At 49.2% G+C, this 26,979-nt stretch overlaps 1 long non-coding RNA gene across 1 annotated transcript in view; it reads left to right on the forward strand.

Annotated features, from left to right (window-relative positions):
* The first annotated feature begins 8,759 nt into the window (after positions 1-8,759).
* LOC144489316 (uncharacterized) overlaps positions 8,760-26,979 on the forward strand; it is a 48,077-nt gene continuing 29,857 nt past the window's right edge. The window contains exons 1-2 of the long non-coding RNA XR_013496965.1: positions 8,760-9,111; positions 11,248-11,324. This is a non-coding gene — a long non-coding RNA (uncharacterized LOC144489316). The remainder of the gene's footprint in view (positions 9,112-11,247; positions 11,325-26,979) is intronic.

A 26,979-nucleotide genomic window follows, 5' to 3' on the forward strand; every position in this document is an offset into this window, starting at 1 on the left:
CCTCTCTACAGTAGCCAATCCTGGCTCTTATCCTGTTTTTCAGAGCTACAACACTTTCTGCAGAGCAGGGGGAAATCGCAGCCTGGGATTAAATGACTGAATTTTTTGAGGGACTAAAACAGAGAGGATGGGCTGAATGGCCTACTGTGCTTTATTGTTCGATAATTCTACTTGCCTTAAGCACGATCTCAGTTTGGTTTTGTGTTTAATACACTGTGCGCTCGCCTGGCTAACCTCGCTGTTGCATAGTGCTCCAGGTGTGGCCGGACAGTTCTCAGCAGCATATAAATGAGGACATGACAGAACATCACTTCTCGATAATAGTAAAGAATCTCAGCACTGAGTTTACAAAGGTCCCCGTTGCTTGCTGCACTGATGAACAATCAAACTCAGCTTCATGCCCAACTGAAACTCTACTCCAGCCAGAACATGCACAATTCCATGTAATACTGAGGGAGTGCTGCACTGTCAGAGGGTCAGTACTGAGGGAGTGCCGCACTGTCAGAGAGTCAGTACTGAGGGAGTGCTGCACTGTCAGAGGGTCAGTACTGAGGGAGTGCTGCACTGTCAGAGAGTCAGTACTGAGGGAGTGCCGCACTGTCAGAGGGTCAGTACTGAGGGAGTGCCGCACTGTCAGAGGGTCAGTACTGAGGGAGTGCCGCACAGTCAGAGGGTCAGTACTGAGGGAGAGCTGCACTGTCAGAGGGTCAGTACTGAGGGAGTGCTGCACGGTCAGTGGTCAGTACTGAGGGAGTGCCGCACTGTCAGTGGTCAGTACTGAGGGAGTGCCACACTGTCAGAGGGTCAGTACTGAGGGAGTGCTGCACTGTCAGAGGGTCAGTACTGAGGGAGTGCTGCACGGTCAGAGGGTCCGTACTGAGGGAATGCTGCACTGTCAGAGGGTCAGTGCTGAGGGAGTGCCGCATTGTCAGAGGGTCAGTGCTGAGGGAGTGCCGCATTGTCAGAGGGTCAGTGCTGAGGGAGTGCCGCATTGTCAGAGGGTCAGTACTGAGGAAGTGCTGCACTGTTAGAGGGTCAGTTTTGAGGGAGTGCCGCACAGTCAGAGGATCAGGACTGAGGGAGCGCTGCACTGTCAGAGTGTCAGTACTGAGGGAGTGCCGCGCTGTCAGAGGGTCAGTACTGAGGGAGTGCCGCGCTGTCAGAGGGTCAGTACTGAGGGAGCGCCGCACTGTCAGAGGGTCAGTACTGAGGGAGTGCCGCACTGTCAAAGGGTCAGGACTGAGGGAGTGCTGCACTGTCAGAGGGTCAGGACTGAGGGAGTGCCGCACTGTCAGAGGGTCAGTGCTGAGGGAGTGCCGCGCTGTCAGAGGGTCAGTACTGAGGGAGCGCCGCACTGTCAGAGGGTCAGTACTGAGGGAGTGCCGCACTGTCAAAGGGTCAGGACTGAGGGAGTGCTGCACTGTCAGAGGGTCAGGACTGAGGGAGTGCCGCACTGTCAGAGGGTCAGTACTGAGGGAGTGCCGCACTGTCAGAGGGTCAGTACTGAGGGAGTGCCGCACTGTCAGAGGGTCAGTACTGAGGGAGTGCCGCACTGTCAGAGGCTCAGGACTGAGGGTGTGCTGCACTGTTAGAGGGTCAGTACTGAGGGAGTGCCGCACTGTCAGAGGGTCAGTACTGAGGGAGTGCCGCACTGTCAGAGGGTCAGTGCTGAGGGAGTGCCGCACTGTCAGAGGGTCAGTACTGAGGGAGTGCCGCACTGTCAGAGGGTCCGTACTGAGGGAGTGCCGCACTGTCAGAGGCTCAGGACTGAGGGTGTGCTGCACTGTTAGAGGGTCAGTACTGAGGGTGTGCTGCACTGTTAAAGGGTCAGTTCTGAGGGAGTGCCGCACAGTCAGAGGATCAGTACTGAGGGTGTGCTGCACTGTCAGAGGGTCAGTACTGAGGGAGCGCTGCACTGTCAGAGGGTCAGTACTGAGGGAGTGCTGCACTGTCAAAGGGTCAGTGCTGAGGGATTGCCGCACTGTCAGAGGGTCAGTACTGAGGAAGTGCTGCACTGTCAGAGGGTCAGGACTGAGGGAGTGCCGCACAGTCAGAGGATCAGTACTGAGGGTGTGCCGCACTGTCAGAGGGTCGGTACTGAGGGAGCGCTGCAATGTTAGAGGGTCAGTGCTGAGGGAGTGCTGCACTGTCAGAGGGTCAGTACTGAGGGAGTGCCGCACTGTCAGAGGGTCAGTACTGAGGGAGCGCTGCAATGTTAGAGGGTCAGTGCTGAGGGAGTGCTGCACTGTCAGAGGGTCAGTACTGAGGGAGTGCTGCACCGTCAGAGGGTCAGTACTGAGGTAACTAGAGGATTTTCACAGTAACTTCATTGCAGTATTAATGCAAGCCTACTTGTGACAATAAATAAATAAATTTAAGCTGGTAGTGAGTCCACATTCTGGTTCGAACTCTGTCCCTTCCCTGTTGAACTGCAGATTCAACACAATGTTTAACTTTCCAGAATAGATCATTTACAGATTAGTAAATCTGCTATCGCACTAAAATGCAAGGTTTCTGCAGAGTGCTTCTGGTTTTATTTTACAGATCTGGGGAACGGTATTTAATTTTTGGCACGGGAGAGTAACGGATGGGATCAGCACCCTCCTTCACTTTGACAATACCTGCATTGCTACGGCATTCCTTTCAAACCAAGCTAAACCCACTGAAACATTGTGCCTGCGTGCGAGAATGTGGCACTGGGATCTTTCATAAATCAGCCTGCTCTGCTGACCTTGTGTGCCCCTGGACCAGCTCCACCTGCGTTTTGGTGTACATATTACTGGACAGTATTGGGTTAATATCTGATTCCAAGTGACGTCTGGTCTCGCCATGTATCTGTGGCACTGTCTTAAGCACTGAAATTGCTTCAAATATAACATGTACCTTCTGTTACTGAGCTATGTCCAAATGTGAATGGGGACAGGTGTAAATGAGTTCATTTCGCAAGTTGAAATTGCTGCTGTCCTGAACTCAGCGATGAAATCACCAAAACCCATGTCCCGTACACTGGTTTGAATAATGAGTGATTAATCCTCCTGCACTAACTCCATCAGTCGTGTGGACTGGCTCACTCACAGGCTGTTCCTGCTCATTCTTTTGACTTGGAGTCAGTAATTGCAGAAACCAGAACTGGAAAAGGCCATTCAGCCCATCAAGCCTGCTACACCATCCCACAAGATCACGGATGATCTTCCTCCTCTGCCCCCATATCCCGTAGCCCCCAAATCAATCGATCTCTCTCTCTCGAACATTCTCAGTTAGGATCCGCAACCCTCTGGGCTAGAGAATTCCAAAGATGTGCGGGTTAGGTGGATTGGCCACACTAAATTGCCTCTTAGTGTCAGGAGGACTAGCTAGGGTAAATGCATGCGATTATGGGGATAAGGCCCGATTCGATGGGCCAAATGGCCTCCTTCTGCACTGTTGGGATTCTACGGATTCTATGATTCACTACCCTCTGAATGAAGAAATTCTTCCTCATCTCAGTCCCAAGTGACTGACCCCTTATTGTGATATTGGACCCCGTGTTCCAGATTCACAGAGGCAGGAGAATTACTTTCTCAGCATTTGCCCTATCAAAAGCCTCTGAAGGATTTGACATGTTACAATTAGACCGCCTCTCATTCTTCTGAAGTCTAGGGAATGAAGGCCAAGTCCACTCCATATCTCCTTGTGGGACAATCACTTCAGTCCCACAACCAGTCCAGTGAAGAAGCTTTACCCTCCCTCTAGGGCAGGTATGTCCTCCCTTAGGCCAGGAGACCTTGTACTCTCCGCGTGGCCTTACCATTGTCCTGTATAATTGCAGTAAGTTGGTTTGACCAGGAGATGGAGGCAGCCACCTCTCCCAGAATCAAGGTGTGGTTACGAGAGCTAACTTCTCCTCATTAATTACAGATTATGTCACGCTGTCTATTTATCCTTTAATCTGTTGCAACCTCTGATTTAATTAAACATGCTGCAACGTCACACCTTTCAAGAGCTGCTTACTCCTTAGAATATGTGTTAAGCTTTTAACGCAGTCGCATGAAGATGCGCTTCTTGGAAATAGTAATGCAATCTGCTGAACTGCATTGTAAATTAATTTAAACAGCAATTGTAAAGTGTCAATTCAAATATTTTAATTACTTAGTTTATTAAGCATGAATGCAAGATTCCTCTAATCTTCTCAGTTAATTATATGATCATTTGGAACACATCATGTCTGCTCCCTTGTGAAGATGTGTAACTGGCTGTTTGCTTCACCGAAATAAAACTAATTTAAATTGCACTTGAATTAAATGATTGATAATCGAACGTGTTGTATTAGTGCCTTCATTCCTTTGCTGAGGGTCGGTGCTTTAACTCTGGCTATTCTGTCGCTGACAATGTTCATGTTGATCTTCTGGGATGTTGGGTTGGGTTCCGATGGGTATCTCAGTATCTACCAAGGCTGGTCTGTGCCCGGAATGTTCCACTGCAACAGGACAGCTCCCTGCTCCTCATGGAGCTTTGGATTTGTCACCAACACACAGGCAGGTTTCAAACAAGTAAATATTTTCTCTTGTCCCCTTTCACTTCTTTAATCAATTATCTGAAATCATAGAATCCCTACAGTACAGAAGGAGGCCATTCAGCCCATCGAGTCTGCACCGACCACAATCCCACCCAGGCCCCCATCCCCACACATTTACCCTGCTAATCCACCTGACACCAAGGGGCAATTTATCATGGCCAATCCACCGAAGCCAATCTTTTGGACTGTGGGAAGAAACCGGAGCACCCGGAGGAAACCCACGCAGACACGGGGAGAACGTGCAGACTCCGCACAGACAGTGACCCAAGCCGGGAATCGAACCCGGGTCCCTGGAGCAGTGAGCCGCAGTGAGGCAGCAGTGCTAACCACTGTGCCACCATGCCACCACCAATTCATCCAAGATGGCGCCGGAGCGAGGTGACTTCTTGCAAGCTGTGCCCAGCATACCTTCTAATTCTTTCTCTATGAACGGTATGCTTTGTCTGCATAGCGCGCAAGCAACAATACTTTTCACTGTATGTTAATACATGTGACAATAATAAATCAAATCAAATGTTCCGATGCAGCACCATTATGATAAGGCGTTATAGAAGTTGTTGTTGTAGTAACTACATCATCAGTCCTTGCTTTTGTTGTAACTCCTCCCACCTCCCCCCCGCCCCCCGCCCCCTGTCGCTCACAGGTACTCTGCTCCTGTCATTCAAAGCCCCACAATCCCTGTCTCACTCTCTGTCTCCAGATGTTTCAGTGAGGCCTCCCCGGCTCTCACTCCTGGTTTGCAGCAGAGTTCTTTGCCTCTCTCTCAGTGGAGACCCTGGTGACCACACCCATTGCAGGTGCCATGCTCGTTGCCCTTGTTTGAGAGGTTGCCCCGACAGGAGGAAGAGTCCTGGTCTAGGGGGCAGCGCGGTGGCACAGTGGTTACCACTGCTGCCTCACAGCGCCCGGAACCTGGGTTCAGTTCTGGCCTCGGGTCACTGTCTGTGTGGAGTTTGCACGTTCTCCCCATTTCTGCATGGGTTTCCTCCGGGTGCTGCGGTTTCCTCCCACAGATCAAAGATGTGCGGGTCAGGTTGACTGGCCATGCAAAAGTGAGACTCGTGTCAGGGGGACTAGCTAGGGTAAATGTGTGGGGTTATGGGAATAGGGACTTTATGGGATTGCGGTCGGTACAGACTCGATGGGCCGAATGGCCTCCTTCTGTAGGAATTCTATGTTAAAGTACAGAGAGTGGGACTGAGGAGAGAGACCACATTGTGAGGTTTTGTCAATGACTCATTCCCAGGCTGGGGAATACCTTGAATGTGAAACAAAAACAAACCATTATTTTCTGCAAATCTTCCCTTTCTAATTTGCTGACCTAATCAGGAATTGAAGGCCAGCATGCGTGAGTGGGCTGGCTGATCATAATCTGTGTCCTGTTTATTTTTTCTAACTTCTTCATGAAGTGATAGGCTTCCTGTCTGCGTCATACAATCTTGCTTTCTTGTATATGTTCGACTGAATTAGGGAGTCTCAGATCCACCCCCCCCCCCCCCCCCCCCAACCCCGCCACCCACCTCAGTCTCAAACGGTCTGTACAGGAAACTGAATATTGGAATATTTACTGTTTGCAAATTTAGAAATGATCTCATTAAAATCTTCCACTGCAGCTCGATGGAACTCCACTGCAGTCCAAAGATGTGCAGATTAGGTGGATTGGCCATGCTAAATTGTCTCTTAGTGTCCAAAGATGTGTAGGTTAGGTGGATTGGCCATGCTAAATTGTCCCTTAGTGTCCAAAGATGTGCAGGTTAGGTGGATTGGCCATGCTAAATTGTCCCTTAGTGTCCAAAGATGTGCAGGTTAGGGGGATTGGCCGTGCTAAAGTCCTGACGTATGGACATGCACTTTGAAACTGCACTGAGTCCAAACGCCCGGTTGGGCTATAAGGATTGAAGTGGTGTGCTGAAGTACCTCAGAGAAAAGTGACGGGACAGCCTGCGAAAGGCGGTTTGGGATTGGGGTAGGGCTGGTTTTATGACAATAAGTTAGTAAGAATTTTAACAACACCAGGTTAAAGTCCAGCAGGTTTATTTGGTAGCAAATGCCATTAGCTTTCGGAGCGCTGCTCCTTCGTCAGATGGAGTGGATATCTGCTCTCAAACGGGGCACAGAGACACAAAATCAAGTTACAGAATACCGATTGAAACTTGATGTCTGTGTCGATATGCGCGATCTTCTTGGGGATCCTCTCCAAGTTGGTTGGTACGTGATCCGTTGGTCCGGTTGGTACGTGACCTCAGACTTTTGTATCTTTTTCCCGACGGAAGAAGGTGGAAGAGAGAATGTCCGGGGTGCGTGGGATCCTTGATTATGCCGGCTGCTTTGCCGGCATCTCCACGTCATGACTACCATCGACACCGCAAACTGCCGGTTCCAAATGGAGAGGATCTCCAAGAAGATCCCGCATATTGACACAGACATCAAGTTTCAATCAGTATTCTGTAACTTGATTTTGTGTCTCTGTATGCCCTGTTTGAGAGCAGATATCCACTCCATCTGACGAAGGAGCAGCACTCCGAAAGCTAATGGCATTTGCTACCAAATAAACTTGTTGGACTTTAACCTGATGTTGTTAAAACTCTTACTGTGTTTACCCCAGTCCAACGCCGGCATCTCCACATTTTTATCACAATAAGGCATGATCTGACCGAAGTTGACTGGGAACAGCCCAGAGCAGAATGTAGTGTTACAGTCATAGCTAGGGTGTAGAGAAAGATCAACTTAATGCAAGGGAGGTCCATTCAAAAGTCTGACGGCAGCAGGAAAGAAGCTGTTCTTAAGTCGGTTTGTACGTGACCTCAGACTTTTGTATCTTTTTCCTGAAGGAAGAAGGTGGAAGAGAGAATGTCCGGGATGCGTGGGATCCTTGATTATGCTGGCTGCTTTGCCGAGGCAGCGGGAAGTATAGACAGAGTTAATGGATGGGAGGCTGGTTTGCGTGATGGATTGGGCTACATTCACAATCTTTTGTAGTTCATTGCGGTCTTGGGCAGAGCAGGAGCCCCAGACCAAGCTGTGATACAACCAGAAAGGATGCTTTCCATGGTGCATCTGTAAAAGTTGGTGAGAGTCGTAGCTGACATGCCAAATGTCCTTAGTCTTCTGAGAAAGTAGAGGCGTTGGTGGGCTTTCTTAACTATAGTGTCGGCATGGGGGGACCAGGACAGGTTGTTGGTGATCTGGGCACCTAAAAACTTGAAGCTCTCGACCATTTCTACTTTGTCCCCATTGATGTAGACAGGGGCATGTTCTCCTTTATGCTTCCTGAAGTCAATGACAATCTCCTTCATTTTGTTGACATTGAGGGAGAGATTATTGTTGCCGCACCAGTTCACCAGATTCTCTATCTCATTCCTGTACTCTGTCTCGTCATTGTTTGAGATCCGACCCACTACGTGGTGTTGTCAGCAAACTTGAAAGTCGAGTTGGAGGGGAACTTGACCATGTCAGGAAGGATATGTTGGCTTTGGAAGGAGGTGCCACAGGGATTCACTGAAGGATTATATCAAGAGGACAGTTGCATAAACTCAATGTCCATTCCATGGAATATAGAAAATCGAGCAATGATAAAACAAAGATGTTTGAAATGATTAACGGTTTTGAAGGGCAAATGGGGAGCAGCTATAGGCGGAGACGAGATCAGAAAACTACAAAGAGTTGGGGAATTCTGTACTCTCTCCCTTAACCCCATCCAAAAACCACCTCCCCCTCCCCACTGCTCAATGCTCTCGAGACAAGGGATCAATTCAACATTGCACCAAATGGGATAGATTTTTATTAGGCCAACTATTCTGGGTTATGAATACAAAGTGGGTGGATGAAAATTCAGATGCAAGTCTTGAATGCTGGAACAGGCTTGAGGGGCTGAATGGCCTCCTCCTGACCCTTTTGCATGTGCCTGGGATCGGGTACAGTTAACGGAATGGTGTTGGGATTAGGTCTCATTGCTGGGGCTGTGTTGGGATCAGAGTCTGGCTGTATTGAGGTTGGGTCCTGTTACTGCTGGGATTCTGCTGGGAACTGCGGCTTGTTGCCGAGGTTGCATTGGGATGGGGTTATAATACTGAGATTTTCCCTGGAATCCTGCTCTGTTGCTTGAGTTTTCCTGGGATTAGAGCCCGCTGCTGGGCTTTCCCTAGGATCCTGCGGTGCTTTCCCTGGGATTCTGCTGTGCTGCTGGGGTTTCCTGGGGTGCTGCTGGGGTTTCCCTAGGACCCTGCTGTGCTGCTGGGGTTTTCTTGGGATCCTGCTGTGCTGCTGGGGTTTTCCTGGGATCCTGCTGTGCTGCTGGGGTTTTCCTGGGATCCTGCTGTGCTGCTGGGGTTTTCCTGGGATGCTGCTGTGCTGCTGCGATTTTCCCGGGATCCTGCTGTGCTGCTGGGGTTTTCCCGGGATGTGGAGCGGATCTGGGCTGGGAATCCGCCGCCCCTTTTCCCTTTCCTATTTCCGCCGCTGTGAAGCGAGAAAGAATCCGCGGCCGGAGCCGAAAAACAGCAACTTCTCCCCGGGAAGAGGAGCCTCCAACCCGGGGGAAATCCAGACTGCTCCCGGTAAAGGCCCGCTCCAGTCAGCCGGAGAGAGGGAGGGAATGAGAGAGAGACTGAGAGAGAGAGGGAATGGGGAGAGAAGGAGAATGAGAAACTGGGAGAGGGGAGTGAGAGAGAGGGAAAGGGAGAGAGGGAGAGAGAGGGGAGAAGTGAGAGAGAAAGATAGACAGAGTGTGAGGGAACGAGAGAGGAGAGGGGGAAGAATGAGAGAGAGGGAGAGTGAAGAGGAAAGTGGGAAAGGGAAATGAGAGAGGGAGAAGCAGAAAGTGTGGAGAGACTGAGGAAGACAGAAAGAGTGAGTGTGGAAGGGAGTGAGAGTGTGTGAAAGGGAGGGAGGGAGAGTGAGAGTGTGAAAGGGAGGGAGGGAGAGTGAGAGTGTGAAAGGGAGAGTGAGAGTGTGAAAGGGAGGGAGGGAGAGTGAGAGTGTGAAAGGGAGGGAGGGAGAGTGAGAGTGTGAAAGGGAGGGAGGGAGAGTGAGAGTGTGAAAGGGAGGGAGGGAGAGTGAGAGTGTGAAAGGGAGGGAGGGAGAGTGTGAAAGGGAGGGAGGGAGAGTGTGAAAGGGAGGGAGGGAGAGTGTGAAAGGGAGGGAGGGAGAGTGTGAAAGGGAGGGAGGGAGAGTGTGAAAGGGAGGGAGGGAGAGTGTGAAAGGGAGGGAGGGAGAGTGTGAAAGGGAGGGAGGGAGAGTGAGAGTGTGTGGGAGGGAGGGAGAGTGAGAGTGTGTGGGAGGGAGGGAGAGTGGGAGTGTGAAAGCGAGGGAGGGAGAGTGAGAGTGTGAAAGGGAGGGAGTGAGAGTGTGAAAGGGAGGGAGGGAGAGTGTGAAAGGGAGGGAGGGAGAGAGAGTGAGAGTGTGTGAAAGGGAGTGAGAGTGTGTGGGAGGGAGAGTGAGAGTGTGAAAGGGAGGGAGGGGGAGAGTGTGAAAGGGAGGGAGGGGGAGAGTGTGAAAGGGAGGGAGGGGGAGAGTGTGAAAGGGAGGGAGGGGGAGAGTGTGAAAGGGAGGGAGGGGGAGAGTGTGAAAGGGAGGGAGGGGGAGAGTGTGAAAGGGAGGGAGGGGGAGAGTGTGAAAGGGAGGGAGGGGGAGAGTGTGAAAGGGAGGGAGGGGGAGAGTGTGAAAGGGAGGGAGGGAGAGTGAGAGTGTGTGAAAGGGAGGGAGGGAGAGTGAGAGTGTGTGAAAGGGAGGGAGGGAGAGTGAGAGTGTGTGAAAGGGAGGGAGGGAGAGTGAGAGTGTGTGAAAGGGAGGGAGGGAGAGAGAGTGTGTGAAAGGGAGGGAGGGAGAGTGAGAGTGTGTGAAAGGGAGGGAGGGAGAGTGAGAGTGTGTGAAAGGGAGGGAGTGAGAGTGTGTGAAAGGAAGGGAGAGTGAGAGTGTGTGGGAGGGAGGGAGAGTGAGAGTGTGAAAGCGAGGGAGGGAGAGTGGGAGTGTGAAAGCGAGGGAGGGAGAGTGGGAGTGTGAAAGCGAGGGAGTGAGAGTGTGAAAGCGAGGGAGGGAGAGTGAGAGTGTGAAAGGGAGGGAGGGAGAGAGAGTGTGAAAGCGAGGGAGTGGGAGTGTGTGAAAGGGAGGGAGGGAGAGAGAGTGAGAGTGTGTGAAAGGGAGGGAGGGAGAGTGGGAGTGTGTGAAAGAGGGAGGGAGGGAGAGTGGGAGTGTGTGAAAGGGAGAGTGGGAGTGTGTGGGAGGGAGGGAGGGTGAGAGTGTGAAAGGGAGGGAGTGAGAGTGTGAAAGGGAGGGAGGGAGAGTGAGAGTGTGAAAGGAAGGGAGGGAGGGTGGGAGTGTGAAAGGTAGGGAGGGAGAGGGAGTGTGAAAGGGAGGGAGGGTGAGAGTGTGAAAGGGAGGGTGGGAGTGTGAAAGGGAGGGTGGGAGTGTGAAAGGGAGGGAGGGAGAGTGGGAGTGTGAAAGGGAGGGAGGGTGAGAGTGTGAAAGGGAGGGAGGGAGAGTGAAAGCGAGGGAGGGTGAGAGTGTGAAAGGGAGGGGGAGTGGGAACATGTTTCTGATGATGTACAGTTTATAAATTACACATTACTCACAGGAAAGACTCCATTTTGCAATGTTCTAATCCGACAAAGTGACAATGTATAAACTCCTTGCTTTGGACTCTGTTGTCAGCTTGCTGTAGTGTTTCAGTGACACTTATCTTTTCTCTATCCCAGTGGCTCACACCAGGACTGCCTCAGCAAAGACTGACAGAGTGCTGGAGTCTGGAATTCTCTGAAGTGGGGATTCTCTGGTAAGTATTTCTCCAGCTGCAATGGAACTGCTTGTTTAGAATTCCCTGTATAGATTACAAATGGGACAACAAGCTGCCTAAAGCAAAATACTGCCGATTCTGGAAACACTCCGCAGGTCCAGCAGCGTCTGTGGGGAGAGAATGAAGGGGGAACGTAGATTGCTAGATGTTTACAGCACAGGAGGAGGCCATTTGGCCCATCGTGTCCATGCTAGCCAGCAAAGATCTGATCGCCCGAATCTCATTATCCAGCACTTGGCTCCGGAGGTTATAGCAATGCAAGTGAATATCTAAATTTTACCAGAGTTTCTGACAGCCTTTCAGGCAGCGAATGTTCCTCTTCCCACAGACATGTCCCCATCTCGGTCTCCTTTGTTTTCATTCTATTTTATTTAATTTTTTACTGTTCTCTACCTTTTATTTATTGTCTTTCTTACCCCCTCACTCTTTCCCTTTAGTTCATCCCCCTTTCCTCACCTTTTCTCCCCTCCGCTTCCCCTTTTCTATATTCTGCCTCTGTCGTATTCCACCCACCCCCTCTTCCCCAAAAATCTCCATCTGTCACAGCTTACAACCTCTCTGCCGTTTGGCCATTCTCACCCTTTATTCTCTCTGTGGGCTGCCATTAGCAGCCTTTCCCCTTGTTTCTGTGGCTATGACTCATCTTTCATTCCCTCCCCCTGCAGTATAAATATCTCCCACTTTCTCTGCCTTTTAGCTTTGACAAAGGGCCGTCTGGACTCGAAACGTCAGCCCTTTTCTCTCCTTACAGATGCTGCCAGACCCGCTGAGATTTTCCAGCGTTTTCTCTTTTGGTTTCAGATTTCAGCATCTGCAGTAATTTGCTTTAATCCGATGTTTCCCCCAGGGGTTTGATATTGCCAGCATTTTCATTTGTTATTAAGCAATCCTGGTTAAATGATCTCAATAACAGACACTACCTGTCAGTAGGGGTTATTAGTTAATCAGCTCTGAACTCAGTGCTAATTACTGGGAGACTGGGTTCCCAGTTGTACTTTGGGTGTGACTGATGTCCAATGAAGTACGTGCAGAATCGTGAAAACAGTGTTAGAATCAGCGATAAGCGGCGATTCATTGCAGAACGGGAAGCAGCTGTGACCCCTTCTTTAAATAAACCGTGAATATTTGTATCGGAAACTCGAGACAGTAAGTATTTGATAGTTTTCTCCACTGCTGAGTACAAAGTTTTAAAGTTTATTTATTAGTGTCCCAAGTAAGGCTTATATTAACAGTGCAATGAAGTTACTGTGAAATTCCCCTAGTCGCCACACTCCGGCGCCTGTTCGGGTCAATGCACCGTAACCAGCACGTCTTTCAGAATGTGGGAGGAAACCGGAGCACCCGGAGGAAACCCACGCAGACACGGGGAGAATGTGCAGACTCCACACAGACAGTGACCCGAGCCAGGAATCAAACCCGGGTCATAGAATCATAGAAACCCTACAGTGCAGAAGGAGGCCATTCGGCCCATCGAGTCTGCACCAACCACAATCCCACCCAGGCCCTACCCCCACATATTTTACCTGCTAATCCCTCTAACCTACGCATCCCAGGACTCTAAGGGGCAATTTTTTTTCAACCTGGCCAATCAACCTAACCCGCACATCTTTGGACTGTGGGAGGAAACCGGAGCACCCGGAGGAAACCCACGCAGACACGAGGAGAATGTGCAAACTCCACACAGACAGTGAGCCGAGCCGGGAATCGAACCCGAGACCCTGGAGCCATGAGGCAGCAGTGCCACCCACTGTACCACCCCATTTAATATTTGTGTTGGAAACCCGAGGCAGTAAGTATTTGATATTTTTGTCCACTGCTGAGTACAAAGTTAGTGTGCAGAGAAATAAACTTCTAACTAACCAGAACCTCGGTATAAATAATTCAGACTAAGCTATGATTATGTGAATGGACTGCAGTTTGTGGGAGGTTGTGGACCGTGAACCATCTGGAATCTGCCTCAGTGTCATTGGGCTGCAGTGTGAGTTGGAGACATTCTGACAGGTATGAGAGGGGGGCTCTATATCTGGACAGTTCAGTCACAGCTCATAGAGAGAGGGAGGGTCAGAACAGGGCTGGTGTGATCGATAGAGGGCTCAGGAAGTGGAACGCAGGGGAGATGGACAGCGAGGAGCCATAGAGACTGATCCTATTCCCTGGGTTCAGTGTAGTTACTCCCTGGGAGGATAAGGGCACAGAGTGAGGGGCAGCCACAACGCTGACCAGGGCAGCTTGGAGCAGGAGGAAAAAGATTGTATCTTCTGAAGGACCTCTTCAAATGCAGACAAAATAGAATAAAACTTACTCCAACTTATCAATCAAAGAAAAGGTTCAATAAATAAACTTCATTATTCCAAACTTGGGGCCTCACCCTGGGCCAATCCAAGTTCCCCACAATTCCCAACAGGAATTGGAACCCAAGTGTAACATGGTGACTGCTGCGTATTTGATTTTCACTGCGGGCCACTATTGCGCAGTTGTTGGAATATTTTATTTATTATTGTCACATATATACAGTGAAAAGTATTGTTTCTTGCGCGCTATACAGACAAGGCATACCGTTCATAGAGTACATAGAGGAGAAGGAAAGGAGAGGGTGCAGAATATATCGTTGCAGTTACTGATAGGGTGAGGAGAAAGATCAGCTTAATATGTGATAGGTCCATTCAAAAGCGGCACGGTGGCACAGCGGTTAGCACTGCTGCCCCTCAGTGCCAGGGACCCAGGTTCAATTCCGGCCTTGGGTCACTGTCTGTGTGGAGTCTGCACGTCCTCCCCGTATCTAGATGGGTTTCCTCCGGGTGCTCCGGTTTCCTCCCACAGTCCAAAGATGTGCGGGTTAGGTTGATTGGCCGTACAAAATTGCCCCTTAGTGTCAGGGGGATTAGCAGGGTAAATACATGGGGTTACGGAGATAGGACCTGGGTGGGATTGTGGTTGGTGCAGACTCGATGGGTCAAATGGCCTCCTCCTGCGCTGTAGGGATTCTATGATTCCATGAAAAGTCTGACAGCAGCAGGGAAGAAGCTGTTGTTGAGTCGGTTGGTACGTGACCTCAGGCTTTTGTACCTTCTTCCCGATGGGAGAAAGTGGAAGAGAGAATGTCTGGGGTGCGTGGGGTCCTTAATTACGCTGGCTGCCTTTCTGAGGCAGCGGGAAGTGTAGACAGAGTCAATGGATGGGAGGCTGGTTTGCGTGATGGATTGGGCTACATTCACGGCCCTTCGTACATTCTTGGAATATTGTAAGCGATGGATGTGATAGAGAGTCATCTCAGTCTTGGTTCCCAGCCTGTTGAGGTTGAAAAGTGTCCCACTGAGTCAATCATGACCCCCCCCACTTGTGGAAGTTTGTCATGAATTGAGTTCCACGGCCAGGCTGAGGCAGATTGTGAAGAGAGTTGACAATCACACAGGTTACGGGAATAGGGATTGGGTGGGATTGTGGTTGGTGCAGACTCGATGGGCCGAATGGCCTCCTTCTGCAATGTAGGGATGCTATGAATCATACAGCTTTGCTTGACGCCGGTGCAGATACAGAAGGAGTCAGTTTCCACAAAGGGACGTTGCTGTGATACCAGCACCAGGAGTTGCAGGACAGTTAAAATGGATGTCCAATCCTCTGGAGGATTTTCCCAGGAGCTTTGTAGTTGAAGGAGTGAAAGCCTTTGACAGATCAGTAAAGGCCTTTGCAATATTCCAGACACTCTGCGTTGATTTGTTGAGCACCAAGGATGATATCCGTGATTTCCCTGGATGGCCAGATGCCACACTGCATCTCCGGAAGTTCGTCCCTGCCAATGGGAGGTCTGGGAGGATCCACGTTCGACTCATCGTGGACAGAAAGGATTTACCTCCCTCACAAATTGGTTTATCACCTTTCTTGAAACCGGAAACAACGCTGGCATCGTGAAAGCCAGCAGCTAGTGCCTGTCTGAGAGTTTGATCAAGAGTTAATGACCATTGACTTTATAGATCCCTGCGGGAATGTTGTCTGGATCACACACCTTGTTGGACACCTCGGTTGGACAGCCTTTCATATCTCAACAAGTGTTGGTCTCGGTGGCTTCAACTCCCCATGTGGAAGGATTGGTCTCTCACTCAACATCAGTCAGACCAAATTCCTCCACCAGTCCTGACTTGGAAATATATCCCCGTTCCTTCACAGTCGCTGGGTCAAAATCCTGGAATTCCCTCCCTAACGGCATTGTGGGTCAACCCACAGCACGTGGACTGCAACGATTCAAGATGGCAGCTCACCACCACCTTCTCAAGGGCAACTAGGGATGGGCAATAAATGCTGGCCCAGCCAGCGACGCCCATGTCCCACAAATGAATGAATTTTTAAAAAAACACACGCACCGACATCTCCAGCTCTCGTTATTGTTAGAATGTAACCAGTGACAACTTTGTATTGGATGTAATGTGGCCATTGGTCACAAGCTGTAAGGGTCAGCTGACCCAGTAAACCATAGAACCAATTACAGAATGATGTGATGGTCAGCTGACTCACTATAAATAAGAACCTGTTGGGAATTGTGTGAGACTTGGATTGGCCCAGGGTGAGGCCTTGAGTTTGGAGTAATGAAGTTTCTTTATTAAACCCTTTCTTTGATTTATAAGTTGGAGTAAGCTTTGTTCTATTTTTGTCTGCATTTGAAGAGTTACTTCTGATGAGACAGTTATTGATGGGTAAGATGCTCTGTTGGAGAGTCGGTGCAGACTCGATGGGCCGGATGGCCTCCTTCCGCACTGTAGGGATTCTGTGGAGCCAGAAGCTCTGGGTTCGAGTCCCACTCCAGGACCGGATGGCCAAGGGAGGGACATTCATAATGTGTTCAAACACATTGAGTATCACCCTGCAAATCCTTCCAAACACACATGGGCCATCAGACTGGGCCGGTCTCGGTGGAGTCAGGGCCTCTCCCATCACCTTTGACAGCTTCAGCCTCTAAGATCCGTGTAAGAGTGCATGTTACCATGGCGACATAGACTCCCTGATTGAACTCTGGCATGTCGCCATTGGGTGATAACTTGGTCCAAACTGTGACCTTCCAAAGTTCTCTCACTTCAGGAAGAGTTTCGGTAGATTGGAAAATTGTGCTTGTCACTTGGTGATGTCAGAAAGGTGAGAGAAACAAGATTTATCAACCAGTTGGTCTGACATCTGTTGTCGGGAAATTCCTCAAGTCTATATTTAAGCATCGGATGACCGAATGTCTTGAACTCAGAAACACAGGCAGTGGGGTAGGCCTCTCCTGACTAATTTGATGGAATATTTTTGAAGAAGTGATTGAAGTGGTGAACAGCCTTTAGTTATTATTTACATGGACTTGCAGAAGACTAAGTCCCTCCATTGTTGTCCTAGTTATACTGGCGTGACAATATGGTGACTCTTTCTAAAAAAAACTAAAGCTACCTTTTAAAAGACAGATGCAGGATGAAGTCCAGAGACCATCAGACACTTTTGTGGATTACAAAGCATTATCTTGAGGTGGCACAGTGGTTAGCACTGCAACCTCACAGCGCCGGGGACCTGGGTTCGATTCCCGGCTTGGGTCACTGTGCGGAGTCTGCATTTCTCCCCGTGTCTGCGTGGGTTTCCTCCGGGTGCTCCGGTTTCCTCCCACAGTCCAAAGATGTGTGGGTTAGGTGGATTGGCCATGCTAAATTGCCCCTTAGTGTCAGGGTGACTCGCTAGGGTAAATACATGGGGTTACGATTGTGGTCAGTGCAGACTCGATGGGCTGAATGGCCTCCTTCTGCACTGCAGGATTCTATGATTTTGTCTCCGGAGAGAACATTGAGGACCCTTCTTCTATTATTAACTCAATGTTTGTCAGACTAAATAAACTAAAGTCGCCACAGTCCCAGATGATCATGGCCTGCTTTCCCCTTTGAGGGGGAGAGCTGACAGCTGGTGATTTAACCTGAGGATCACCACACCTCAGGCGAGAGGCAAGGTTGAGAAGGCGGGGTCTTCATGAATAACTTCAGCCAGTACGGGATTTGAACCCATGTTGTTAGCGGCGCTCTGCATCACGAACCAGCCATCCAGCCAACTGAGCTAAAACAGAACCGCAACAACACCTTCTTTCTATAAAGATAATTGCGACTTTGCCTCCTCTTACACAAAATGCAATTGAAACCACAGATGGTACAAAGAATCCAACGGCTTGTCAGGATTACCACAATACCTTATCTGGACCATGACTCCACACTGATGTGAGGTCACCTGATACGGCGGCCATCTTTTCTCCCTGCTAACAGACAATATCAGAAAATCCAGACTGTTTTTGAGGGAAGACTGTCCTCTGACAGAGAGAGAGAGACCAGCAAAGAGCCATCAACTGCTGCAATCATTAGCAACCTCAGTATGGACCTGCAGTGCCTTGCAGGAGGAACAATGACTCTCTCCTCTAGCCTGTCCGCACCACCCCCCCACCAACAAGTTCACCTGAGTTCTCAACCTCTGACAGAGCGACCACAAGAGCCTTCACGGCCACGCGGAAATCCCAGTTTTTCCAAGATCTTCTCTTCCAGCCAAAACAAGTCAGCCAAGAAATATCAGGCCCATAACAATTGGCTGAATAAAATTCCATTTTTATAGTAACAACAAGCTCTGATGAAGGGTCATCTATACTCGAAACGTCGGCTCTATTCCCTCACCACAGACGCTGCCAGACCTGCTGAGATTTTCCAGCATTTTCTGTTTTTGTTTCAGATTCCAGCATCCGGAGTATTTTTTGCTTTGATCCATTTTTATAATTACTGTTTTAGCTTCAGCTGAATCTGGTTTTGGAGTGTGGGTGAATAGTCAGACTCTCACTTAACCTTCAGGGCATGTGCGTGCGAGGAATAAAGTAACTTCATTTATTTAATACATAAAAGTTATGAGCACTGGTTCAGTCGGGTCTGAGGCTATCCAATAGGGTCCCAGGCTAGGAGGGGCTAAAAACCCAGGGTCACCTGACCTGCACTCTTAAAGGGACAGTCCAGACCCCAAACCCCAACATACAATCACCTACCTTGCATTACACTGATCTTTCTCTACACCCTAGCTATGACTGTAACACTACATTCTGCACTCTCTCCTTTCCTTCTCTATGAATGGTATGCTTTATCTGTATAGCACGCGAGAAACAATATTTTTCACTGTATGCTAATGTGACAATAAATCAAATCAATATATATATATACATACATCACACTTTGCACTTGAAAAGGGTAGAACAGGGAACTTTTAAAGAGTTATTTAAAGTAACTCAATCACCCGGAGGGTAAGAAAATAGCTACACCCACATTTCAATATATTTGACCTTGGAAAGTAAAAGGTAACACTTTAAAATTGCCCGTGGCAATTAGAAACATAGAAACATAGAAAACTACAGGACAAAACAGGCCCTTTGGCCCCACAAGTTGTGCCGAACATATCCCTACCTTTTAGACCTACCTATAACCCTCCATCCTATTAAGTCCCATGTACTCATCCAGGAGTCTCTTAAAAGACCCTATTGAGTTTGCCTCCACCACCTCTGACGGCAGCCGATTCCACTCGCCCACCACCCTCTGTGTGAAAAACTTACCCCTCACATTTCCCCTGTACCTACTCCCCAGCACCTTAAACCTGTGTCCTCTCGTAGCAGCCATTTCCACCCTGGGAAAAAGCCTCTGAGAGTCCACCCGATCTATGCCTCTCAACATCTTATACGCCTCTATTAGGTCTCCTCTCATCCTACGTCTCTCCCAGGAGAAAAGACTGAGCTCCCTCAGCCTATCCTCATAAGGCATGCCACTCAATCCAGGCAACATCCTTGTAAATCTCCTCTGCACCCTTTCAATCTTTTCCACATTAGTTAGTCAAAGCTGGCACTCTTACATCTGAGGACAAATCATGGACCTGGTTTGGAACCTGGCAGAGTGACGATAGAGATAATTGGTTGAATATAACCAATGATGTCCCACTATGTCTGACCTCAACTCTTCATCAATATCTTTGATGATGAGATCGAAAACCACATCCGCTTTACTGATGACACGTAGATAGGCAGCGTTGGGAGCGGTGTGGATGGAAACATCAGATGAAAAAGAGATATTGACAGATTTAATGAATGGATTGCCGTGTGGGCAAATGCAGGTTACCCACTCTGTATTATGTACGCCCTTATGGACTAAGGTTGCGTAAAGAATCGCAGGGTAGGCCTGGTAACTTGAGCTCTTTATATGATCACTGAATCACAGTCAGGTCTAAGACTGTCCAACAGGGTCCCAGGCTGGGAGGGGCTAAAATCCCAGGGTCAACGAGAGTTGGGGGGGCCCAGGTTCATAGATCATTAAAATGTCATGGACAGGCACAGTAAAATAATCATAAAGGCTAATGGAATGCTGGCCTATATCCTGAGGGATAGAATACCAGGGGGGACAGAATTATGATTCATCCATTCGAAGCCTTGGTTTACTGGAGTTACTGTGAGCAGTTCCAGGCTCTGCATCTTAGGAAGAGTATATTGACCGTGGAGAGAGTGCAGTGAGAACGTGACCTGGAGTTCAAAGGGCAGAGTCTAAAAATCTGAGCCAGATCTTCCAGGAATGAAATAAGGAAATACTTCTTCACAGAAAGGCTGGTAGAGATTTGGAACCTTCCTGATGTTAGATCAGTTGTTAATTTTATAATCTGAGGTTGATTTTTATGTGCTGAAGGTATTAGAACAAAGGCAGGTCATATCTGGAGTTAGGTTGCATGATCCCATTGACTGATGGAATAGTTCTCCTGTGCTGAGGGGCCTCCTTTATGGGCGGTACTGTGGCGCAGTGGTTAGCACTGCTGCCTCACAGCTCCAGGGACCCAGGTTCAGTTCCGGCCTCGGGTAACTGTGTGGAGTTTGCACGTTCTCCCCGTGTCTGCGTGGGTTTCCTCCGGGTGCTCCGGTTTCCTCCTACAGTCCAACGACAAGCAGGTGAGGTGGATTGGCCATGCTAAATTGCCCCTTAGTATCAGGGGGATTAGCAGGGTAAATACTTGGGGTTACGGCGATAGGGCCTGGGTGGGATTGTTGTCGGTGCAGGCTCGATGGGCTGAATGGCCCCCTTCTGCACTGTAGGGATTCTATGATTCTTTCCCATGTTCAGCTGACTACCGCAATTGGTGATGATGGAGGGGATATGTAAAACATTGTGAGTTTAGCATGAGGATTGACGCAGAGAATGTCTTGGTGGCAGGGTTAGTGGAATCTGCAGTTATTGTGTAACCAGGGTGAACCGGGCTGTGTTTAGCCTGTCCTTTAGCACTGTGTGTGCACAAACACGGGTGTTTTTTCACAATGTAGACTGGAACTCTGTTCCCCATTTATTCACTGTTTGAGTTTCTTTTGATTATTTAACAGGGGCAGGGTATTTACTGGAGATTAAAGATCCAGCCAGTGAGAGTTGTAAGTTGGGTCTGTTTTGGGAATTCCGTGCACAGTGAATCTGTGCCGATTGCCCAGAAGGTGGATGTAATTCAGTGGTTATTGACACATAACCAGGTCCCAGCCATCAGCCACAGTGAGGAGGCGTTGGTTGTTTTGAACTGTCTCAGTCCTTGAGATAAAGGTGCTGTCACGGTGCTGTGAGGTTGATGGCCTTTTGGAAGGGCCTGTGCTTGGGGGGCAGTACTGGGGGGGGGGCCGCACTGTCGGAACTGTCACCTTTTGGATCAGACATTAAACAGGGGGCTCCATTCACCCTGTCATATGGATGTAAATAATTCTGGGACATTATTCAAAGAAGAGTCGAAGAGTTGGAGAGTTCTCCTTTAGTGTCTGGTCAGTTATTATCCTTCAGTTGACATCACGGCACGGTAGCACAGTGGTTAGCACTGCTGCTTCACAGCTCCAGGGACCTGGGTTCGATTCCCGGCTTGGGTCACTGTCTGTGTGGAGTTTGCACATTCTCCTCATGTCTGCGTGGGTTTCCTCTGGGTGCTCCAGTTTCCTCCCACAGTCCAAAGATGTGTGGGTTAGGTTGATTGGCCACGCTAAAATTGCCCCTTAGTGTCCTGAGATGAGTAGGTTAGAGGGATTAGCGGGTAAAATATGTAGGGATATGGGGGTAGGGCCTGGGTGGGATTGTGGTCGGTGCAGACTCGATGGGCCGAATGGCCTCTTTCTGCACTGCAGGGTTCTATGAATCACCACCGATTATCCAGTATCTTTGCTGTTTGTGGGATCGTGCTGTGTAAAATAGCTGCTGCATTTCCTGCATTACAGCCACGATCGCACCTTGGAAGTAAATCTTTGACTGCAAAGAACTCTGGGATGGTCTGCGGACGTGAAAGGTGCTATAGAAATGCAATCCCTGTGTTCTCTGCTAGCATGAGGAACGTCTAAATAAATTGGGACTCTGATTTGTAAGTTGAGATGGCATTGGAAGAATTTGATTTGATTTATTATTGTCACATGTATTAACATACAGTGAAAAGTATTGTTTCTTGCCCGCTATACAGACAAAGCATACTGTTCATAGAGTACATAGGGAAGGAAAGGAGAGGGTGCAGAATGTAGTGTTACAGTCATAGCTAGGGTGTAGAGAAAGATCAACTTAATGCGAGGTAGGTCCATTCAAAAGTCTGACAGTAGCAGGGAAGAAGCTGTTCTTGAGTTGATTGGTACGTGTCCTCAGACTTTGTATCTTCTTCCCGATAGTAACCAGACTGCGGTTGTCAATGTTCTTCCTGAAGCCGCTGCTTGTCCATCCCACAGTTGTATATTCACTGGGTACGATCCACTCTTAAAACCATGCGCACACAGAGCTTGTTCAGCCCATTGTACCTGGGCTGCTATCAGCTCTCCAATCTCCTATTCTGTCCCCTTCATTTCCAATCCCGCTTTGAGATTATGTTCCTGTTTCAATATCCCGAACGCTGAATCATTTCCTTTTCATAGAATCCCTACAGTGCAGAAGGAGGCCATTCGGCCCATCGAGTCTGCACCGACCACAATCCCACCCAGGCCCTATCCCCGTCACCCCATTTATCCTGCAAGTCCCCCAACACTAAGGTGCAATTTAGCACGGCCAATCCACCGAACCTGCACGTCTTTGGACTGTGGGAGGAAACCGGAGCACCCGGAAGAAACACGGGGAGAACGTGCAAACTCCACACAGACCCGAGGCCGGAATCGAACCCGGGTCCCTGGCGCTGTGAGGCAGCGGTGCTAACCACTGTGCCACCGTGCCGCCCAGTTCTAACAATTTAGAATGCTTCACACATCAAGAGATGCATGAGGCAGAGAGTGCACGGGCTCACATCCATTTTCCATAGCTGTTCTTCCTGGAACAGATCTCTAACCTGAAGCTACCAGATGAGGGGCACTAGGAGCCGCTCCGGGTCTTACCGCCTGTCCATGGGTATATTGGGAGGATTTATAGCCTGATAAGCACCTTGCCTGACCACAAACATGGCCATTACATCCAGCAGTAGGACTGGAGCCTGGAGCTACAGGCTCCGAGGTAGGGACATTTCCCAGTGCGCCACAAGACTCCCTCTTCTAACAGAGACCTGTGTGAACATTTCCACTTCTTTCCACCCTCCTGCTATCCCCCCCCCCCCACCCCCACCCACCCACCCCCAACCCAAATCCTCCAGTGAATATTTCAGTGTTCACGTGTTAGTTTTAAAGCAGTCAGTTGGTGAGGTGGCATTTAACTAAATCCTGGGTTTCTGAGTAATCCACACTGGAACTGTGTATGGATAACAACCAATTGATGCCCGCTCTGTGTTATTGAGGGCAGTGATTGGTTAATTGATGCCCCCTCCGTGTTGGTGAGGGCAGTGATTGGTTAATTGATGCCCCCTCCGTGTTGGTGAGGGCAGTGATTGGTTAATTGATGCCCCCTCCGTGTTGGTGAGGGCAGTGATTGGTTAATTGATGCCCCCTCCGTGTTGGTGAGGGCAGTGATTTGGTTAATTGATGCCCGCTCCGTGTTGGTGAGGGCAGTGTTTGGTTAACTGATGCCCGCTCCGTGTTGGTGAGGGCAGTGATTGGTTAATTGATGCCCCCTCCATGTTATTGAGGGCAGTGATTGGTTAATTGATGCCCCCTCCGTGTTGGTGAGGGCAGTGATTGGTTAACTGATGCCCGCTCCGTGTTGGTGAGGGCAGTGATTGGTTAATTGATGCCCCCTCCATGTTATTGAGGGCAGTGATTGGTTAATTGATGCCCCCTCCGTGTTGGTGAGGGCAGTGATTGGTTAATTGATGCCCCCTCCGTGTTGGTGAGGGCAGTGATTGGTTCATTGATGCCCGCTCCGTGTTGGTGAGGGCAGTGATTGGTTAATTGATGCCCCCTCCGTGTTGCTGAGGGCAGTGATTGGTTAATTGATGCCCGCTCCGGGTTGGTGAGGGTGTGGTTGTGTTGTGTAATAAACGCAGCTGCCGTTGCAAATTGGAAGACCCACATTTTTCCTTAATTAAAGAGTGTGAGCTGAGACAGTCAAAAGCAAAGCAGTTGTGAAAGAAGGTTCTGTGGGAGTTGAGCTTCCTGCAATTTGATCTTCAGTGTTGGACGTGCCATGTGAGGCAGGCTCTTTGGCAGAATGTCTCTCTGATCCCGGCACTGTGGCGACACTTCACCTGAAACAGAACCAGTCAGCAGATCTTGTCTAAAATCTGCCCAGACCAGCGGCGATGTTCACTCATCCATGTCTAGCTGAGAATTGAGCCGCTCCCTGGGGAAGTTCCTGTCTCCCCAGAGCGTGATTTTCTCTTGTGAAATCTGTCATCATATTTCCCTGAGCTGGGACCAGTGTTTCTCTTAAACAGAGTTTATCGCAGAATAGGCTGGAGCTTTCTTGTGGTTCCAGGAGTTTTTTTTATATGAGTTATAAGGAGAGGCTGGATAGACTGGGACTTTTTTCTCGGAGCGCAGGAGGCTGAGGGGTGATCTGAAAGAGGTCTACAAAATAATGAGGGGCACAGATCAGCTAGATAGTCAATATCTTTTCCCAAAGGTAGGGGAGTCTAAAACTAGAGGGCATAGGTTTAAGGTGAGAGGGGAGAGATACAAAAGTGTCCAGAGAGGCAATTTTTTCACACAGAGGGTGGTGAGTGTCTGGAACAAGCTGCCAGAGGTAGTAGTAGAGGTGGGTACAATTTTATCTTTTAAAAAGCATTTAGACAGTTACATGGGTAAGATGGGCGGAGAGGGATATGGGCCAAATGCGGGCAATTGGGGCTAGATTAGAAATCATAGAAACCCTACAGTACAGAAAGAGGTCATTCGGCCCATCGAGTCTGCACCGACCACAATCCCACCCAGGCCCTACCCTCATATCCCTACATATTTTACCCGCTAATCCCTCTAATCTACGCATCCCAGGACACTAAGGGGCAATTGTTTAGCATGGCCAATCAACCTAACCCACACATCTTTGGACTGTGGGAGGAAACCGGAGCACCTGGAGGAAACCCACGCAGACACGAGGAGAATGTGCAAACTCCGCACAGACAGTGACCCAAGCCGGGAATCGAACCCAGGTCCCTGGAGCTGTGAAGCAGCAGTGCTAACCACTGTGCTACCGTGCCGCCCTGGGGTTAGGGGTTTTAAAAAAAAGAGTGGCATGGACAAGTTGGGCCGAAGGGCCTGTTTCCATGCTGTAAACCTCTACGACTCTAATCTGCTCTGGCCAATATTTCAGTTAGCTGTATTGTATCTGTCCAATTCAGAGACTGTAACCAGCTTCTTCATCCAAAGTTTTACCCAGGCGCCTTTATTTATGGGAAGAACAAAGTACGGGCACAGATATATAACACAGCAAACTTTATTAACTATAGTGAACCCGTAAATTACCCACAATGTATACAAGAAGCCCAGGATTCGGCGATACTACACGTAAGGATGGCTTGCGAGGCTGTAGATCCGGTTCATGAATCCCTCTGGTTCCTCTTCGCGAAGGTGATTCTCGCTGGCCGTTTCTTCCTTCCTTCCTTCTCTGGTCCGGTCCGGTTTCGGTCGTCTCCCATCTCGAGTCTTTGCTCCCAAGGTGTCGGAAATGCCTGGAGCGGAGGCTGCACTCACCTGATGAAGGAGCAGCGCTCCGAAAGCTCGTGATTCCAAATAAACCTGTTGGACTTTAACCTGGTGTTGTGAGACTTCTTACTGTGCCCCACCCCAGTCCAACGCCGGCAACTCCACATCATGGCTCTTATCCCCCTGTGGCCTCCCGCCTTTTCCCACCTGCCCTTGGCCTTCTGCCAATGGGGTCTCGGGAGTGGGGGGTTCTCAGCGCCCAATGGTCCAGTTGATGACCTGTAGACAGGTCACCTGAGCCTTCCCCGGGTGCCTTGGAGTCTGGCTGCACCAAGGCTGTGGGCAATAGGCCGGTGCATGTCAAATAGGAGCGATGATGACTTGTTGGGTTATTGATGGGGCTGATCCAGACAGATCCCGGCAGCCTGTCTGAGTTCTGGATGTTCGAACTCTGGCCAGATCTGATTTCCTGCAGGCTATTGGCTGGAGCTGCCTGTAGTTTAATTTTGAGCTCCCAATTCTTTAATTTCAAATGTCCAGTTTTATTTTGAGGTCAGCAACACAGTCAACTCCAGCTGAACAAACAGGATAAACCTTCCTCCGGCTTGGGGCAGTATGGTGGCACCGTGGTTAGCACGGCTGCCTCATGGTGCCAGAGACCTGGGTTCAATTCCCGGCTTGTGTCACTGTCTTGTGTGGAGTATGCATGTTCTCCCCGTGTCTGCGTGGGTTTCCTCCGAGAGCTCCAGTTTCCTCCCACAGTCAGAAAGACGTGCTGTTTAGGTGCATTGACCATGCTAAATTATCCCTCAGTGTCCCCGAACAGGTGTCGGAGTTTGGTGACTCGGGGATTTTCACAGTAGCTTCATTGCAGTGCTAATGTAAACCTTACTTGAGACTAATAAATAAACTTTTTTGTCAGTTGCTTTAGACGTCATTGTTTATTTTCGACACAGGAAATATTTGTATAAAGATTTAATGATGGTCCATTACCATCCCCCCCTGAATCTGCTTCTTTGTGTAAACCTCGAGCAAACAGAGTGAGTAAGAAAAGATGAGATATTCAGTGTAAATGAAAAAGGTTCAGATTTTGAACAAATCCTAAAGAATGGAAGGAAAGGGCAGCTGAACAGAGTGACTGTTACAGGGTGAGAGGTCAGAGGAGTGCATTATTCGGTGACACTCTACTTGAAGGGAAACATGAAGCAAGGGAAAAGTGGGCAGGTTTTATTCTCAGCTGTAGCTCGGCTGGGAATAGTCTCGGGATAGTAAAGAGCGAGACTTCAGCAAGGAAAGCGGGGTATAGAGATTTGGAGTGTTGCGTGCAGTTCTGGTCACCACACTACCAGAAGGACGTGGAAGCTTTGGAGAGAGTGCAGAGAAGGTTCACCAGGATGTTGCCTGGACTCGAGGGCGTTGGCTATGAGGAAAGGTTGAATAAACTAGGATTGTTTTCACTGGAAAAGTTTAAAGTTTATTTATTTGTGTTAGTTTAGTTTGTTTATTAGTGTTAGGTTAGTTAGTTTAGTAGTAAAACTTTGGATGAAGAAGCTGGTTACAATATCTGAATTGGACAGATACAATACAGCTAACTGAAATATTGACCCGAGCAGATTAGACTCGTAGAGGTTT

This window comes from Mustelus asterias, unplaced genomic scaffold (assembly GCF_964213995.1).
Source record: "Mustelus asterias unplaced genomic scaffold, sMusAst1.hap1.1 HAP1_SCAFFOLD_2130, whole genome shotgun sequence".
NCBI lineage: Eukaryota > Metazoa > Chordata > Chondrichthyes > Carcharhiniformes > Triakidae > Mustelus > Mustelus asterias.